Here is a 13,185-nt window from a genome sequence, read left to right as displayed (position 1 = left end):
TGAGAAAAATATGCAGCCAAGAATACTCTATCCAGCTAGGCTGTCATTGAATATAGAAGGAGAGATAAAAAGCTTCCAGGACAAACAAAAACTAAAGGAATTTGCAAACACAAAACCAGCCCTACAGGAAATCTTGAAAGGGGTCCTCTAAGCAAAGAGAGAGCCTAAAAGCAACATAGACCAGAAAGGAACACAGACAATATATGGTAACAGTCACCCTACAGGCAATACAATGGCACTAAATTCCTATCTTTCAAGAGTTACCTTGAATGTAAATGGGCTAAATGCCCCAATCAAAAGACACAGGCTATCAGACTGGATTAAAAAACAAGACCCATTGATATGCTGTCTGCAAGAGACTCATTTTGGAACCAAAGACACCCCCAGATTGAAAGTGAGGGGGTGGAAAACCATTTACCATGCTAATGGACACCAAAAGAAAGCTGGGGTGGCAATCTTTATATCAGACAAACTAGATTTTAAACCAAAGACTATAATAAGAGATAAGGAAGGACACTGTATCATACTTAAAGGGTCTATCCAACAAGAAGATCTAACAATTGTAAATATCTATGCCCCTAACATGGGAGCAGCCAATTATATAAGCCAATTAATAACAAAAGCAAAGAAACACATCCACAACAATACAATAATAGTGGGGGACTTTAACATCCCCCTCACTGAAATGGACAGATCGTCTAAGCAAAAGATCAACAAGAAATAAAGACTTTAAATGACACACTGGACCAAATGGACTTCACAGACATATTCAGAACATTCCACCCCAAAGCAACAGAATACACATTCTTCTCTAGTGCCCATGGAACATTCTCCAGTATAGATCACATCCTAGGTCATAAATCAGGTCTCAACCAGTACCAAAAGATTGGGATCATTCCCTGCCTATTTTCAAACCACAATGCTTTAAAACTAGAACTCAATCACAAGAGGAAAGTCGGAAAGAACTCAAATACATGGAGGCTAAAGAGCATCCTACTGAAGAATGAATGGGTCAACCAGGAAATTAAAGAAGAATTAAAAAAATACATGGAAACCAATGAAAATGAAAACACAACTGTTCAAAATCTTTGGGATGCAGCAAAGGCAGTCCTAAGAGGAAAGTATATAGCAATACAAGCCTTTCTCAAGAAACAAGAAAGATCTCAAGTACACAACCTAACCCTACACCTAAAGGAGCTGGAGAAAGAACAGCAAATAAAGCCTAAACCCAGCAGGAGAAGAGAAATAGTAAAGATCAGAGCAGAAATCAATGAAATAGAAACTAAAAGAACAGTAGAACAGATCCACAAAACTAGGAGCTGGTTCTTTGAAAGAATTAACAAGATTGATAAACCCCTGGCCAGACTTATCAAAAAGAGAAGAGAAATGACCCAAATCAACAAAATCATGAATGAAAGAGGAGAGATCACAACCAACACCAAAGAAATACAAACAATTATAAGAACATATTATGAGCAACTCTATGCCAGCAAATTAGATAACCTGGAAGAGATGGATGCATTCCTAGAGATGTATCAACTACCAAAACTGAACCAGGATGAAATAGAAAACCTGAACAGACCTATAACCACTAAGGAAATTGAAGCAGTCATCAAAAATCTCCCAAAAAACAAAAGCCCAGGGCCAGATGGCTTCCCAGGGCAATTCTACCAAACATTTAAAGAAGAATTAATACCTATTCTTCTGAAACTGTTCCAAAAAATAGAAACAGAAGGAAAACTTCCAAACTCATTTTATGAGGCCAGCATTACCTTGATCCCAAAACCAGACAAAGACCCCATCAAAAAGGAGAATTACAGACCAATATCCCTGATGAACATGGATGCAAAAATTCTCACCAAAATACTAGCCAATAGGATCCAACAGTACATTAAAAGGATTATTCACCATGACCAAGTGGGATTTATCCCTGGGCTGCAAGGTTGGTTCAACATCCGCAAATCAATCAATGTGATACAATACATTAACAAAAGAAAGAACAAGAATCATATGATCCTCTCAATAGATGCAGAAAAAGCTTTTGACAAAGTACAGCATCCTTTCTTGATCAAAACTCTTCAGAGTATAGGGATAGAGGGTACATACCTCAATATCATAAAAGCCATCTATGAAAAACCTACAGTGAATATTATTCTCAATGGGGAAAAACTGAGAGTTTTCCCCCTAAGGTCAGGAACGCGGCAGGGATGTCCACTATCACCACTGCTATTCAACATAGTATTGGAAGTCCTAGCCACAGCAATCAGACAACAAAAAGAAATCAAAGGCATCCAAATTGGCAAAGAAGAAGTCAAACTCTCACTCTTTGCAGATGATATGATACTTTATGTGAAAAACCCAAAAGACTCCACCCCAAAACTGCTAGAACTCATACAGGAATTCAGCAAAGTGGCAGGATATAAAATCAATGCACAGAAGTCAGTGGCATTCCTATACACCAACAACAAGACAGAAGAAGGAGAAATTAAGGAGTCGATCCCATTTACAATTGCACCCAAAACCATAAGATACCTAGGAATAAATCTAACCAAAGAGACAAAGGATCTGTACTCAGAAAACTATAAAATACTCATGAAAGAAATTGAGGAAGACACAAAGAAATGGAAAAACGTTCCATGTTCATGGATTGGAAGAACAAATATTGTGAAGATGTCAATGCTACCTAGAGCAATCTACACATTCAATGCAATCCCCATCAAAATACCATCCACTTTTTTCAAAGAAATGGAACAAATAATCCTAAAATTTGTATGGAACCAGAAAAGACCCCGCATAGCCAGAGGAATGTTGAAAAAGAAAAGCAAAGCTGGCGGCATCACAATTCTGGACTTCCAGTTCTATTACAAAGCTGTCATCATCAAGACAGCATGGTACTGGCACAAAAACAGACACATAGATCAATGGAACAGAAGAGAGAGCCCAGAAATGGACCCTCAACTCTATGGTCAACTAAACTTCAACAAAGCAGGAAAGAATGTCCAATGGAACAAAGACAGTCTCTTCAACAAATGGTGTTGGGAAAATTGGATAGCCACATGCAGAAGAATGAAACTGGACCATTTCCTTACACCACACACAAAAATAGACTCAAAATGGTTGAAAGACCTCAATGTGAGACAGAAGTCCATCAAAATCCTAAAGGAGAACACAGGCAGCAACCTCTTTGACCTCAGCCGAAGCAACTTCTTCCTAGAAACATCGCCAAAGGCAAGGGAAGCAAGGGCAAAAATGAACTATTGGGACTTCATCAAGATAAAAAGCTTTTGCAAAGCAAAGGAAGCAGTCAACAAAACCAAAAGACAACCGACAGAATGGGAGAAGATATTTGCAAATGACATATCAGATAAAGGGCTAGTATCCAAAATCTATAAAGAACTCATCAAACTCAACACCCAAAGAACAAAGAATCCAATCAAGAAATGGGCAGAAGACATGAACAGACATTTTTCCAAAGAAGACATCCAAATGGCCAACAGACACATGAAAAAGTGCTCAATATCGCTTGGCATCAGGGAAATCCAAATCAAAACCTCAATGAGATACCACCTCACACCAGTCAGAATGGCTAAAATTAACAAGTCAGGAAACAACAGATGTTGGCCGGGATGCAGAGAAAGGGGAACCCTCCTACACTGTTGGTGGGAATGCAAGCTGGTGCAGCCACTCTGGAAAACTGTATGGAGGTTCCTCAAAAAGTTGAAAATAGAGCTTAAGTTAAATAAAGTCCCCCATGAACATGAATTCAAGATTGAATTAGCAAATACTGAACCACTGCTCCTAGGAGAAATACAGGGTTAGGTTTTTGTGAGCCTCTGGTAATATTTTTGTCAACCAATCAATACACAATCTTGTTTTATTTGAGTTTCTGTTTAAAGATACCTTATTTAGTACATATTGTTGACTCATTAACATTGAACTCAGCCAACAGCACTATAATTCGTACCTAAATAAAGCTTGCCTAACACATATACTTCATATCTTTATGCTTAGAACACTAAAGAGCACTTCAGAACTATGCTTCAGGGCCATTTGAAACAGTGAAATAAAAAAACTTTGATACCAACCAGACTGTAAAAAGGACACTTGTTTATAATAGGAGGGCTGAAACAAGAAGGCAGAGCATCACCTTATTTAGCCTCAGCTGGTGATGTGCAGAGTTGGGTGACTCAAATTTTTTGCTGCTATGTACATGTCCACAAATGACTGTGAAAGCACTGAAAATTTTGATTTTGGGGTTACATGCAAATTTTAGTAAGTAGGCAAATTTATAAATATGTAATCTGTGAAATGAGAATTGGTAAGTTTTTCTTATTCTTTTTTTTATCAATGGATTATAGCATTGTCTACCATACCTGTTTCCTTTTCCTTATAATAGACTACATTTCTAGTAACAAACTATAACAGTGATTCCTGAAAGGATAGTCTTTGACCACATTTCTACCTTTACTTGGAGTTAGGCATGGCCTTGTGTTGATAACTTTTTTGCCAAAGGAATGGACACAGAAGCAATAGGCACCATTTCCAGACTTGGCCCATAAAAGCCTCCACACAAGAGTCCTTGTGAACTTCTCCTTTTCTCACTGCTTGGGATGGAGACAATCCATGTTGGGTTGTCTCGGGAGACCTATATTAATCTTGGGAGTCCTATGTGAAATTTCCGGAGTTACAAGATGGGAGAAACGATTGAAAGAAAGCCAGGACAACATTATCCCTCAATTATTATTTGGAGGTGAACTGCCCAACATGAGGAAAAAAATACACTTTTGTGTTAAATGATTGAGATTTGGAAATTTATTTGTATATAGCAGTAGAGCTATCTTAAGTAATATTCTGACTACCATTCCAGTTAGTATAAGAAGAGGGTTTCCTTATATCTTGTCTATGTCTCTATTGCCTAATTCTCTGGAGGATGTATAGCAATTGCTCTGTAGAGTTTTATGAGGATATTATTTTACTCACCTATTTCTGGTCAGCTTCAATAGCAAGGCCATAATGATAAGAAAGAAACCTGAGACACTGACAACACATTCAGAGTGTTCTTCTGTGCAAAGATTCATGGTGCTGTTTGTTACTGTCTAACGCTAGAAAATATAGGTCCTGGATTATTTTATTAATTCAAAAACGTTCATTGAACTGGTAGGGATATAGGATTATTTTTCTATCTGCTACATTAGACAGATAATTTGGCCTGAAAGAGAGAGCCTCTATAGGCAAACCCAAGATATAAGTTCCATAGGTCAAGCTATATTAAATGCATGTAAACCCAGAAAATTGGTTTACATATTGTGTGAACAAACTGTGAAAAGTTACACATTTTCATTCTTATAACATTTCTGGACTGTCCTTAGCTTCTGGCTTGGTATTCTCCTTTCATTCAATCTCCCCTCTCTTTCAGCTTTCTCTTCACAGAAAGTGCAATTTAAGGAACTAACATATTAAAATGCTCCAAATTTTTTTTCCCTTCAATAACAGCACTTTGGGGTAAAGAATTAAAGTTACCCTGAAAGCTTCCCTCATGGGACTGCTCTGTGTTCCAGACTAGTTATTAAAGCTTTGGTCATGAACTGAGAGCCTCCTGTCTCTTCTCTCAGAGAAGTTTTTCTTGCATCAACAAACATTTACCGAGAAACTGTGTTTCAAGCTACATGTTAGGTACTACAATAAGAATTCAAAGATGACAAGGGCCCCATTCTGGCAAACTAGATTCCTGACTAGGATATTAAACATGTAATAAATACTATAGTAGAAGTGTGTATAGAATTCTATGAGAGCACAGAAGAACAATGAATTCTGTGAAGTTGGGGCAGTAGAATAAAGGTAGGTAAGACTCCACAGTGAAAGCGATACTTGAACTAGCCCTTAAGGCATTTATGGGATCTTGATATGCAGAGCAGAAGAAGGCTTCTGGGCAGAGGATGTACTCTTCACAAAGGCCCAGAAATAGGAAGAAACCAAAATGTGTTCAAGGTATGGTGAGGGGTTCAGCATGATTGGAATATAGGAGGCAAGAAGGGAAAAGCTAGAAATAAAATTTTTTGAAGTGGAAATGAGCCAGCCACAGAGGTCTTTCTTGTATTAGGGTAAAATGTAATTTATGATCCCCCACTGCTTTCTGAGGGTGGTGGAATCAGCAATTGCAGGGTCTTTATTATTTTCTTGAGTGAGGTGATGAGTGTGACCATGCATGTTTGGTATATTTGGTTTATTATAAGATGTATAAGAAAGGGAATGGGTAGAGAGAGTTACAGGCACAGAATAGAGGAACTGGGAAGATTTAGGTACTTCATGCTAGAGGGGTAAAAAAAAAAAAAAGGTAAAAAAATGGTAAAATGGTAAAAAAAAAAATGTGACCGTAAATGGTCACATAGCTGAAAAAAAGACTAGAAAAGAATGAAAATTGTGATGAGGAATTATTGAGTTGTTTGCCATACAGTGAATGACCTCTACCTCTCCCATGAAATCATAGGTAACTTCTACATTGCTTGTTAAGATATGATAGAATTATGTACTGAAGAAATCAAAGAACTGCTGGCTTCACCTGTTCTTCAGTGTTATTCCTGGATGAAAACAGAAGCTGTCCATATGGATATCATATGCTAAATTTGATGTTGAAACTGTAAGCAATCAGGAACATAGATTTTAGGCAGATAGTTAATATCACATTGAATTTTTAGGACAAATAACTCTAGATTAAAGCTTGTTAAACAAGTGATGGGATAGCAGAGATTATAAATTGCTCATCATAATCAATGTTATCCAAGTCAGGAAACGACAGATGTTGGTGAGGATGCGGAGAAAGGGGAACCCTCCCACACTGTTGGTGGGAATGCAAGCTGGTGCAGCCACTCTGGAAAACAGTATGGAGGTTCCTCAAAAAGTTGAAAATAGAGCTACCCTATGACCCAGCAATTGTACTACTGAGTATTTACCCCAAAGTTACAAATGTAGTGATCCAAAGGGGTACATGCACCTCAATGTTTATAGCAGCAATGTCCACAATAGCCAAACTATGGAAAGAGCCAAGATGTCCATCAACAGATGAATGGATAAAGAAGATGTGGTATATATATACAATGGAATATTATGCAGCCAACAAAAAAATGAAATCTTGCCATTTGCAACGACACGGATGGAACAAGGGTATTATGCTAAGCGAAATAAGTCAATCAGAGAAAGACAAGTATCATATGATCTACTGATAAGAGGAATTTAAGAAATAAGACAGAGGAGCATAGGGGAAGAGAGGAAAAAAATGAAACAAGATGAAACCAGAGAGGGAGACAAACCATAAGAGACTCTTAATCTCAGGAAACAAACTGAGGGTTGCTGGAGTGGAGGGGGGTGGGAGGGATGGGGTGGCTGGGTGATGGACATTGGGGAGGATATGTGCTATGGTGAATGCTGTGAATTGTGTAAGACTGATGAATCACAGACCTGTACCTCTGAAACTACATTTTATGTTAAAAAAAAAAAAAGAAGAAGATAGTAGGAAGGGAAAAATGAAGGGGGGGACATCGGAGGGGAGGATGAACCATGACAGACTATGGACTCTGAGAAACAAACTGAGGATTTTAGAGGGGAGGAGGGTGGAGAGATGGGTTAGCCCAGTGATGGGTATTAAGGAGGGCACGTATTGCATGGAACACTGGGTGTAATATGCAAACAATGAATCATGGAACACTACATCAAAAACTAATGATGTAATGTATGGTGATTAACATAACATAATAAAAAATGTGTAAAAAAAAACTAATGATGTAATGTATGGTGACTAACATAATAAAATAAAACTTAAAAAAATCAATGTTATCAATTTTTTTCTTGTCCCCACAGCTAAAGCTACATTTTCTAGGCTTTCTTGCATGTATCTTGTAAGACACATGTAAAAAAAAAAAAAAAAAGCAGAAAAGTCTCCATCGGTCTGGGTCCCTGAGTGGCTGTGTGGAAGGAGGATCCTCAACCACCTATTGATAATAGTGCAGAAATGTGAGCAAGAAGTAAACCTGTATTGTGTTTGAAACACTGTAAATTTTGGATCAACTGCTTATAGCTATTGGGCTACCCTAACTAATGCAGGTGGGAAAAAATAGGAAGCTTTTAAACAATCCAAGGAGGCAGGATAGAAGCTTGAACTGATGCAGATAGTGGAAACAGAAAGGAAGATGTTACTAGATCATGACCTAACCATTTCCTACAATATGTATGCGTTAGTCAGGTGTTGCTGCAAAAATATCAAGTCCCAAATAATGCCCTAATTCAGTGGCTTATAACAACACTTATTTTTCTTGCTCACAAGTCTGTGGGTCAGTTGGGGTCTGGCTGATTTCTGTAGGCTGAGGTGGGTTTGGCTTCAAGTTGCCAGGTGTTCAGGTCTGTCCTAGATGACTCACTCAACCTTCAGTGGACTGTTCTTCTCATGGCTATGGCAGAAGCACAAGACAGTAAAAAGAAACACATGATTTCTCTTCAGGCCTGGTTCAGAGCTAGTACTAAATCAACCACTTCTGCCTACATTTCAGATTGAAAGAAATTAACATGACAAAGAGATATGTCAATGGGACATGTAAGTATAATCCTGTCATAGAGAAGAGCAGGATTCATGGCGAAGGGAAGGAAGGAAGGAAGAATTATGTATGAAGAATACAACATATTCCAAAGTGTATCTCAAAATTGTTCTCCTTTGTGAAGCTTTCCACATTATTCCAACCTACCTTATTCCTTTTATATTTATTGTCAGTTATTACATCACTCAGCTCCCTTTACAAAAGGAGCCTGCTTTTTTATTCTATTCACTTAAATGGTTAAGAAGGCTGCTATATAACTAGACATAGAAGTAACGAGCTAGCTAATGGTCTTGAGGCAAACACGCTAACATATTCTCAAAGCAAAAATAACACTACTTATTTCTTGTGGCTACATTATGCAAGGGAGAGATGAGGCAGCTGGACTCAACAAGAAGTGCATGATGAAGTTTAAAGTACATAAATGATAAAGTCAGGATGGTTTGAGTTGGCACCACTCTTGGAAAAGGGAGAAATTAGATTAGATTAACCTAAAATTAGATTAGGTTCTCAGAGAAAGTTATCAACAGGGTATTCTGCAACTACAAAGATTTGTATCTAGAGACTGAATATATAAATATGAATTTTATGATTTACAGGCAATAGACTTAGAGTGCATACCTGCCAAGGCAGAAGGACAATGGGTCTCTGCCTGGGACCATGAAAGCAAAAAGCTTAATGCTGTTTAATAAGCTGGGTTATGATAGAGAAAGAACAGGAAGCCTCACTATCCACAACCTACCCCAAATAATACAAATGGGACTGAGAAAGAAAAGCAAGCTCAATGAGACTTTAGTAATGAGCAGCCTGAACACAACACTGCCAAGAGAACCCAGAAGAGGCCCCAATCTAGAACCCAAACAGCAAGATCACATGATAAGGATCTCAGATGAATCTAAAACAGAAGCATATGTCTAGGATTTTTAGCAAAAGTAACCATAATAGTTTCTTTTAAATACTAATAAGGTTTATGTGAGTCTTAATCATAGAGGTTTAATATATGTTGTAACATATTGATAAAATAAAATTAATAAATTTAAAAACATTTGATTAGCTCTACAAGCAGCTATCACAATACTTACCACCTAATTTAAAAAAATTCCAAATAGCACTGCCCAACTATAATATTGATCTTATTCTCAATATTAGTATCAAATAGTTTTTGCTTTTTTCTGCATATGAAATCTTCCTGTCTAAAGATCCAAATAAGTATTTTAAAATAATGAAAATGCCAAGATTAAAATAATTATTTAAAAATTAAAATTTTATGCTAAAATATAGCAAAAATATTACAAAAAGACAAATAATATTAGTTTTTTTTTTAAAGATTTTTATTTATTTATTTGACAGAGAAAGACACAGCGAGAGAGGGAACACAAACGGGGAGTGGGAGAGGGAGAAGCAGACCCCCTGCTGAGCAGGGAGCCCGATGCGGGACTCGATCCCGGGACTCCAGGATCATGACCCGAGCCGAAGGCAGTCGCTTAACCAACTGAGCCACCCAGGCGCCCACAAATAATATTAGTTAAGGTAACTGCAACACATGTATACTTTGTATACTATGTATTCCTTATATACTATGTATACTTTGTATACTAGCCTTAACATATAAAATCTTCCAATAAATAAAGAAAAAAAATCATCAAGAGAAACATGTGTAAAGATGCTACTAGGCAATTGAAAGAAATAAAATAACCAGTAAATATAAGGTTAACCCCATAAAAATAAAGTGCTCCTGAAAATGAAATAGCAATTTTTTTACTTCCTAAGCTGATAAAAACTTTAAAAATAATATAAAATAAGCAAGGGATTAGGTAATCAGGCATACACTGCTGGAGGGCAATTTATATGTATCCTCTTTGTTTAGCCAATTTTATTTTTAGTAAGTTGGTTTAGGGAAATAATTTTGGTGGGAATAAAGATTCCCTATAAGCATGTTCAGCCTAGTGCTCTTTCTAATAGAAAAAAAAGAGAAACAATGTGTCCAACAATAGAAAATGGATTAGATAAAATACATTATATCTATATAATAAATTGCAGATATGGGGTAAATAATTCAAAACAATATCCCAGTATGATCCCATTTATAAAAAAGAATTATCTTTCTCTTAAAAAGTAGAAGAATATAAGCTAAAATGTTCAAGGTTATTATTTCTAGGAGATGGGAAGATAGATGATTCAAATTTTCTCATTTTGCTTATCAAAGTTTCAAATATTCCATAAGGAATTTACATCTCCATGGCACTAGAATATACTGCATATTGTTTTTAAATAAAACATTCCAAGATGTCTAAAAGACAGTCTGAAACATGACTTGGCAAATCATTTTGAGCAGTGGAATAAGGGCATAATTTCTAAAAGTGACTATATTAAAAGAACAACACTCATTCAAAAATATAAGTTCTAGGAGGGGTAGACGAACCATGAGAGACGATGGTCTCTGAAAAACAAACAGGGTTCTAGAGGGGAGGGGGGTGGGAGGATGGGTTAGCCTGGTGGTGGGTATTGAGGAGGGCACATTCTGCATGGAGCACTGGGTGTTGTGCACAAACAATGAATCATGGAACACTTCATCTAAAACTAATGATGTAATGTATGGGGATTAACATAAGAATAAAAAAATATATAAGTTCTATGATGATAAATAAGATTATATTATTCGAGAATCAAAATTTTTTAAAGATTTTATTTATTTATTTGTCAGAGAGAGAGAGAGAGAGAATGGCAGGCAGAGGGAGAAGCAGACTCCCAGCTGAACAGTCCCACCAGACATGGGACTCGATCCCAGGATCCTGGGATCATGACCTGAGCCGAAGGCAGACACTTAACTGACTCAGTCACCCAGGCATCCCAAGAATCAAAATTTCTATTTAATTGACTAGCTAATTAAAAGCTGGGTATTGATGAGGTGAAGTAGTCTCCTTGCTGAAGAAAAACAAGCATACTGCCTATGTCAGAAAAAAAAAAAAGTTCAAAAGCCAGGGGATTCCCATAAATGTTTTTATATTTATTACATAAATACCTTCTCTTTTTAAATTTAAATTCAATTAGCCAATATATAGTACATCATTATTTTCAGATGTAGTGTTGAATAATTCATCAGTTGTGTATAACACCCAGGGCTCATCACATCACATGCCCATCACCCAATTACCCCATCCTCCCACCCACCTCCCCTCCAGCAACCGTCAGTTTGTTTTCCAGAGTTAAGAGTCTCTCATGGTTTGTCTCCCTCTCTGATTTCTTCCCAGTTTTCCCTCCTTTCCCCTATGATACTCTGTACTGTTTCTTATATTCCACATATGAGTGAAACATATGATAATTGTCTTTCTCTGATTGACTTACATATCGCTCAGCATAATACCCTCCAGTCAATGTAAATGGTAAGTATTCATCCTTTCTGGTGGCTGAGTAATATTCCATTGTATATAAATACCACATCTTCTTTATCCACTCGTCTGTCGATGGACATCTTGGCTCTTTCCACAGTTTGGCTATTGTGGACATTCCTGCTATGAACATTGGGGTGCAGGTGCCCCTTTGGATCACTACATTTTTAAAAATTTTTTAAATTATTATTATCAATTAGCCAGCATATAGTATCACTACATTTTATAAATACCTTCTCTTGCCTGATTATGTCTATTAATTTTGGTCCCTGTTGTGCATCTGCAGAAAAAATGATCACTCTGGGCAAGTCTCTGAAATTAGGCTAGCACTGTTGCATTAAAAAATGTAACAGATAATGTTTGTAAATATTGATCATGCCATATATTTGCATCATATTTTATAAATCATAAAGTACTTTTACATATATTTCATATCCCCCAAAGCAACTTTCAAGCCTGGAAATGTAAGAAAGAATAACAGATTTCAGTTAGTGCTTAGCTCCAATATCATAAGCATCTATAAATATTTATTGACTATTTTCTGTAGATAAGATACCTTACAAAGCAGTATCTCCTCCTGGACTGATTCTTTTGCATGAAATAAACCCTGGCCTTTAATCTTCTGGGCAAGTCTCTATCACTGCTTTTATTGCAATTATTTTCTTTTCTGTTTCCTGTTTTGGACTATGAGCGCTGTAAGTCTTATTCATGTTTATTTCCTAACCTTTAGCAGAGTATTGTGACCATAGTAAGTATAGTAAGTATAAAACCAATGGGTTTTTTTTTTTTTTTGAATGCTGAATGAATCACACATGTTTTGAAAAGTAAATGTTCTCTAGGTAATATTCAATTATGTCTCAAAGCTGGAAAAAATTAATGTTTTAGCAATTGCTGTTAATTGATTTAGCAATTGATAAATTTAGCCTTTGATAAATGGGCTCTTTGAATTTCAGCTCTGAATATTCTTTATAAACTACTCATTATAAGATGGCTCCATAGGTTCATTTGCCAAAATAGGTGGTCAAAGTTATTCTAATCAACTTCATAAGCTCCTTTTTCTTTTCTGTTTTTTTAAAGATTTTATTTATTTTACAGAGAGAGAGAGAGTACAAGCAGGAGAAGTGGCAGGGAGAGGGAGAAGCAGGCTCCCACTGAGCAGAGATCCCGACGTAGGGCTCGATCCCAGGATGAGCCAAAGGCAGATGCTCAACCGA

The 13,185-nt window shown here is 36.8% G+C and overlaps 1 long non-coding RNA gene across 1 annotated transcript in view; it reads right to left on the bottom strand.

The window, feature by feature from the left end:
• Positions 1-8,714, bottom strand: part of LOC123833985 (uncharacterized) — a 320,764-nt gene extending 312,050 nt beyond the window's left edge. Inside the window, exon 1 of the long non-coding RNA XR_010413335.1 lies at positions 8,315-8,714. This is a non-coding gene — a long non-coding RNA (uncharacterized LOC123833985). The remainder of the gene's footprint in view (positions 1-8,314) is intronic.
• Positions 8,715-13,185: the final 4,471 nt, after the last annotated feature.

This window comes from Mirounga angustirostris, unplaced genomic scaffold, assembly GCF_029215605.1.
Source record: "Mirounga angustirostris isolate CCGP_5_RB_7025 unplaced genomic scaffold, mMirAng1.0.hap1 SCAF_7, whole genome shotgun sequence".
NCBI lineage: Eukaryota > Metazoa > Chordata > Mammalia > Carnivora > Phocidae > Mirounga > Mirounga angustirostris.
Note: the sequence above shows the minus strand (reverse complement) of the source record. Positions and strands in the feature narration are given on the sequence as shown.